This window comes from Corythoichthys intestinalis, chromosome 4 (assembly GCF_030265065.1).
Source record: "Corythoichthys intestinalis isolate RoL2023-P3 chromosome 4, ASM3026506v1, whole genome shotgun sequence".
NCBI classification, from domain to species: domain Eukaryota; kingdom Metazoa; phylum Chordata; class Actinopteri; order Syngnathiformes; family Syngnathidae; genus Corythoichthys; species Corythoichthys intestinalis.
The window spans coordinates 50391169-50396960 of NC_080398.1; the positions used below are offsets into that span (position 1 = coordinate 50391169).

A 5792-nucleotide genomic window follows, 5' to 3' on the forward strand; every position below is an offset into this window, starting at 1 on the left:
AGTCGCCTCATGTGGTAGCTGATCCCCAGCTAGCTTTAAGAAATCAGTTTATTGAGGGAGTGCGAGACGCAACACTCAGACGTGAATTGCGTCGACTTGTTAGAGAGAAACCGGACAGTAGTTTATTTGATATAAGAAATGAAGCAATAGTGTGGGCTCTCGAGGACCCCCCAAAAAGCACTAATGTCGCGAGAAACAGAAACCTAGTTGGTGACCATCGAGACCCAACCTTAGAAAATAAGGGCCAGAACAGCAATATGCCTAATGATTTGAATACGGCCCTGCAGGAAATAGTTAAAACGATAGCCCAGCAGGGAAGGGCCATCAATGAGTTAACTAATGCAGTACGAGGACTGAGCATGCCGAATCCGGGTACTGGGGGGGTTACTAGAAGTGGTCGGCCGAAATTTCAACCCAGGTATACAAGTGATGGTCAACCAATATGTTTGCGGTGTGAAGGGGTGGGGCATATGGCACGACAATGCCCTGTGCAAAGCACACCTGGGTACCAACCTCCTACAGCACCCAACCAGGTAACTCAGGGAAACGGGATCCCTCCGTCGCTATGAGCCGGGCGATGAAGGGAAAGTCTGTCGGCTCAGAGAACACTTTGACAAAAGAACACTTCCTGAAGCGGGCAGTTGGTAAATGCCCTGAGGTTGATATACAAATCGGTGGTGTTCCTTTGAGGTGTGTACTCGACTCAGGAAGCAATGTTAGCACATTGACAGAAAGTTTTTTCAGAAAATATCTCAATGGCGGGAATGAAGATTTATACTACACCGCTAAATGGCTTAAACTTACTGCAGCAAACAAGTTGCCCTTGCCGTACATAGGCTATGTGGAGTTAGATGTCCAGGCCATGGGTATCACTATCCCCGAGTGTGGGTTTCTTATCATCCAGGATGATAACAGAGGTGAGGCAGACCTTTCACTCCCCGGGATTATTGGAATGAACATCACCAAGCGATGCAGGCAGTTAGCATTGACACAATTTGATGCTGCTTCGGGGGAGGAGTTGGATTCTGTCTGGCGAGAGGCTTTCCAACGAGTTCAAGAAGCAGAATTGGTGGGGAAATGTTCAACTGCACGAATAACTGGAAGAAGCAAAGTGCGTGTGCCCTCTCTGTCAGTTGCGACCTTATACGCGAGAGGCCTCAGAAAGTCATCCAATAGCAATAGTAGTATGCTGCTCGAGTCTGGAAACACGTCGCTACCTGGAGGGTTGATGATAGTACCAACTGTGATCCCTCCGGACAATCAGGTGTTTCCCGTTCAAGTAATCAACCTTTCTGTGGAAGACATCTGGCTGAATCCAAAAACTAGACTAGGCATTCTCAGTCAGTGTCAGTGTATGAAAGGTGACCCCTATGAAGTGAAATTTCAGAGGATTTCTGCTGACCATGAGGAAGTGACCATGAGTCAAAGAGATGCTCAAAACCCAGAGAATGATGCCCAGGGCTTACTGGATCGACTACACATTGGTGGCACGCTGACACAACAAACAGAGTTAGGGGTGCTCCTGAAGAAGTATGCTGATGTGTTCGCGGTGCATGATGAGGACCTGGGATTTACAGACAGAGTTAAACATGAAATCCCAGTGGTGGACGACACACCCATCCAACAAGCTTACCGCCGCATACCACCTAACCAGTATCAAGAGGTCAGGGAACACATATCAGAGTTATTAAAGAAGGGTGTGATCCAGGAGAGTTCAAGCTCCTATGCCTCGCCGATTGTTTTGGTCCGAAAGTCAGATGGTAGCTTGAGACTTTGTGTTGATTACAGGAGGCTGAACTCAAAGACAAGACGGGATGCATTCCCACTTCCGCGCATAGATGAAAGTCTGGATGCCCTGAGTGGTGCAAAGTTCTTTTCCACAATCGATCTTGCAAGTGGATACCACCAGGTGGCAGTGCATGAAAAGGATAAGCACAAAACTGCGTTCACTACACCTTTTGGTCTGTATGAATACCAAAGAATGCCTTTCGGGCTGTGTAACGCTCCTGCCACTTTTCAGCGGCTCATGCAGGCTACAATGAGTGACTTAGTGTTTCAGATCGTATTGATCTATCTAGATGACCTACTGGTGTTTTCACCTACTTTTTCCGATCACCTGATTAGGCTAGAGACTGTTTTGAAGAGATTGCAGGATACAGGGCTTAAAGTAAAAATTGAGAAATGTCACTTCCTGCAAACTGAGGTCAAATTTCTGGGTCACCAAGTGACCGCCGAAGGCATAAGTACAGATCCAGACAAAATAAGTGCTGTGATACAGTGGCCTGTTCCGAGTACTGTAAAGGAGCTCAGGTCTTTCTTAGGCTTCTGTAGCTATTACAGGAGATTTGTGGAGGGTTTTTCAAAGATTGCTGGACCCCTTCATGATGCTGTTAGCCTGTGTGCCCAAGAAAATAACAGGGGTAGGGCTAATTATGTGTTCAGGACAGCTTGGACACCCCATTGTCAACAGGCCTTTGAGGCTCTGAAAAGAAGGCTCACCAGCGCACCCACGCTAGGCTATGCAGACTTTACACTGCCTTTCATCCTTGAGACAGATGCAAGTAATTTAGGTCTGGGAGCCGTTCTTTATCAGGAAAAGGAAGGGCAGAAAAAGGTGATAGCCTATGCAAGTCGCAGACTTAGGGGTGCTGAGAAAAACGACCAGAATTACAGCAGTATGAAGCTTGAACTGCTAGCTCTAAAATGGGCGGTAACTGAAAAGTTTCGAAGTTACTTGTTGGGTTCCAAGTTCACTATCATTACAGATAATAATCCCTTGTGTCACCTTCAGACTGCAGATCTGGGGGCAATTCAACAGCGGTGGGTGGCTCAGCTAGCAGTGTTTGATTTTGACGTAAAGTATCGTCCCGGCAGATGCAATTATGCGGCTGATGCATTGTCCCGTCGGCCATCTGCGGCTGAACCGGAGCCACACAGTGAGGACAAGGAATATGATGGTTGTGTAGCGATATGCAGCTTGATAAAGACTGGGACAGGTTTGGGACCAGATTTAGTTGCTGCTGGGGTTGAGCTTGGAAATGTCAGACAGTTACAGGGATCAGAGACAGGTGAGACAGTCAATGTGCTTGATAATACCCCCACCTTGCCGGGGTATTCTAATGTAACACTCAGAGAGTTTCAAGCTGCAGATCCAGACCTAAAAATATTGCACAAGTTTTGGTGCAGAAAGAAGAAACCTGAATATCATGAGAGATTAGGTCTTCCTAAGACGGTGCGTTCTCTCTTGAAGCAGTGGTCACGTCTCAGAGAAGAAGATGGACTTTTGTACCGAGTGATAGATGATCTGAACCTAGGGAAATGCCACCAATTGTTGTTGCCTGCCTGCCTCAAGGAACCAGTGCTCAAAAGTGTTCATGATCAGATGGGACATCAGGGCATAGAGCGAACGCTAGGCCTACTGAGGCAAAGATGTTTCTGGGGAGGCATGTATGAAGATGTGGAACAGTGGGTAAAGACCTGTCAGAGGTGTGTCTTAACAAAAATGCCACAGCCAAAGATCCGGGCTCCTCAAACTCCATTCTTGGCTACCCGCCCTCTTGAGGTGGTTGCAGTGGATTTTACAGTTCTTGAACGTGCAACAGACGGACGTGAGAATGTGCTAGTTATAACAGATGTATTCACGAAGTTCAGTCAAGCTTTCGCAGTTCGTGACCAAAAGGCAGATACCACTGCAAAAGTCATCCTCAAAGAATGGTTCCTCAAGTATGGTGTACCCGAACGCTTGCATTCAGACCAGGGCAGGAATTTCGAAAGTGCAGTCGTTGCGGAGTTATGCAAGCTGTACGGAGTGAAGAAAACGCGAACAACGGCCCACCACCCTCAAGGTAACCCGCACTGTGAAAGGTTTAATAGAACCTTACATGACCTGTTGCGAACACTTCCCCCTGAGAAAAAACGTCGTTGGCCAGAACACCTATCTGAGCTGGTGTACGCCTACAATGTAACCCCCCACTCGACAACGGGGCATTCACCCTACTACTTGCTGTTTGGAGTTCGCCCTCACCTTCCCATTGATGCCCTGCTAGGCCAACAACAAATTAAGGACGACATACCTGACTGGTTACATACACACCAGGAGAGGCTTCGGGATGCCCATGCAAGGGCCAGGGAGATGACTGAGCGCAAAGCTGCAGAAAGGCTAGCCCAGCAACCGAAGGTATATTGTCCACCTGTGAAGTTGGGGGAGTTTGTGTACCTCCGCTTTAGGCCTCCGGGAAGAAATAAGATCCAAGACTCATGGGCAGACACGGTGTATAAAGTTATGGATGTTCAGGGAACGACTTACACGGTGGAACCCCTGGATGGTGGACAAGTAAAGAGAGTCCATAGGTCCAACCTCAGGCCGTTGGGAGGCCCATTACCAGAGCAGAAAAGAGGTCGCTCTAGACCTGTCATGAGACCTGTTTCCGTTCCTGAGCCAGAGAGTGAGGCGGAAGATGTTGATTTTGTGTTGGTGAAAGAAGTCAGCAGTCCGCCTGATACGGAGCAACCAAACCGGAGACATGATTATGGTGTGCTGCCGAGAGATTCTGTGGGGGAAGTGTGCTCCAGTTGAGTATGGATGTGCAGGACCAACAGAGTCACCTGAAACTGTGTCACCGCCAGTCCCCCACGTCACTTGGGATGTCAGCATGCTTGAGCACGGACGGAGTCCGGCACCTCCTCCGAAGCCGCAAAGTGGGGGGGCTGAGGTTTTGGGAACGTGCATTCCTACTCTACGTAGAAGTAAGAGGGAAACGGCAGGGAAACACAGAAACCCTTTCAATTTACCTGTATCCGCATGTAATGCTGTGTGTTGTAATCCAGATTTATTACCCCAGATTCTGGCCAGCGCGGCCCTCGATACTGCAGTTATGTCTGGTCAAGTTGGGAAGTAGTAAGTCACCGAGGACGTTGACTTTCAGCAGGGGAGAATGTAACCGGGTGAACTGCGTAATGTTAACTAGTGGGAGTTGCCTGCGCCCAAAATGTTGCGCTGCCGCTTTAAGAATTGCGCGGTCACGTAGGAGTTGGCAGCGCGGGGTTTGGAGTTAATGCGGAAGTGGAACAAGGAAAGAAAGCGCGAATACACGCAGTTGAGAGGAGCGGTGCTGGAAGACAGTTGTCAATCGGTACACTGAGAAGCCTCGCGTTGAAACAAAATACAGTGTAATACAGGTAAACCAGTGAACTGTTAAGTGTTAGAAACGATCTGTTGTTATGGATGTTTTATTTTGATGATGTTTGCGCAGTGATGGTGTTCGACATGCGCCCAAGGATGACCGCGCTACGCAATAATTGAAACGGCGGTGCAGCGTAAGTGGTGTTCAATGCATAACCATGAAAAACTGTATTTCTACCCATAAAGGGAAATTAAACAATATTATTTTGTTCCACGCTGTTTAGAGGGGAGAGTTTGTTGCTTGTCGTGTGCGTACGGGCGAGCGCGGCACATTAGAAGTGTGGTAGGTGAATCGTTCAAGTGATGTGCACTATTTTTGTTAGCTTTGGGGATCTCTAGTGGAGTGGTGAGTGACTAAAGAAGTATTTGTTTTTTGTTCAGCCAGCCACTGTTGTTGTCTATTTATTTTGTGTTGAATCAATCTCACAATTTGTCCTATTAATGCTGTACAAATTTATTTTAACTTGATGTGCAGTCGGGAATAAAGCCCACATAAAAAAATAAAATTACTTGTGTTGGTCCAATCAATTCACCCGGCCACATAAATGACAAAATTATTTTATTTTCCAGGTGTTGCTGTAAACCGTCAAGTAATTACCCTTCCAAGAGT

General features: G+C 47.5%; 1 long non-coding RNA gene across 1 annotated transcript; it reads left to right on the forward strand.

The window, feature by feature from the left end:
- Positions 1 to 5135: 5135 nt before the first annotated feature.
- Positions 5136 to 5591, forward strand: LOC130914611 (uncharacterized). The gene is made up of 3 exons (XR_009062972.1): positions 5136 to 5178; positions 5253 to 5316; positions 5407 to 5591. It is a non-coding gene; the product is annotated as an uncharacterized LOC130914611 (long non-coding RNA).
- Positions 5592 to 5792: the final 201 nt, after the last annotated feature.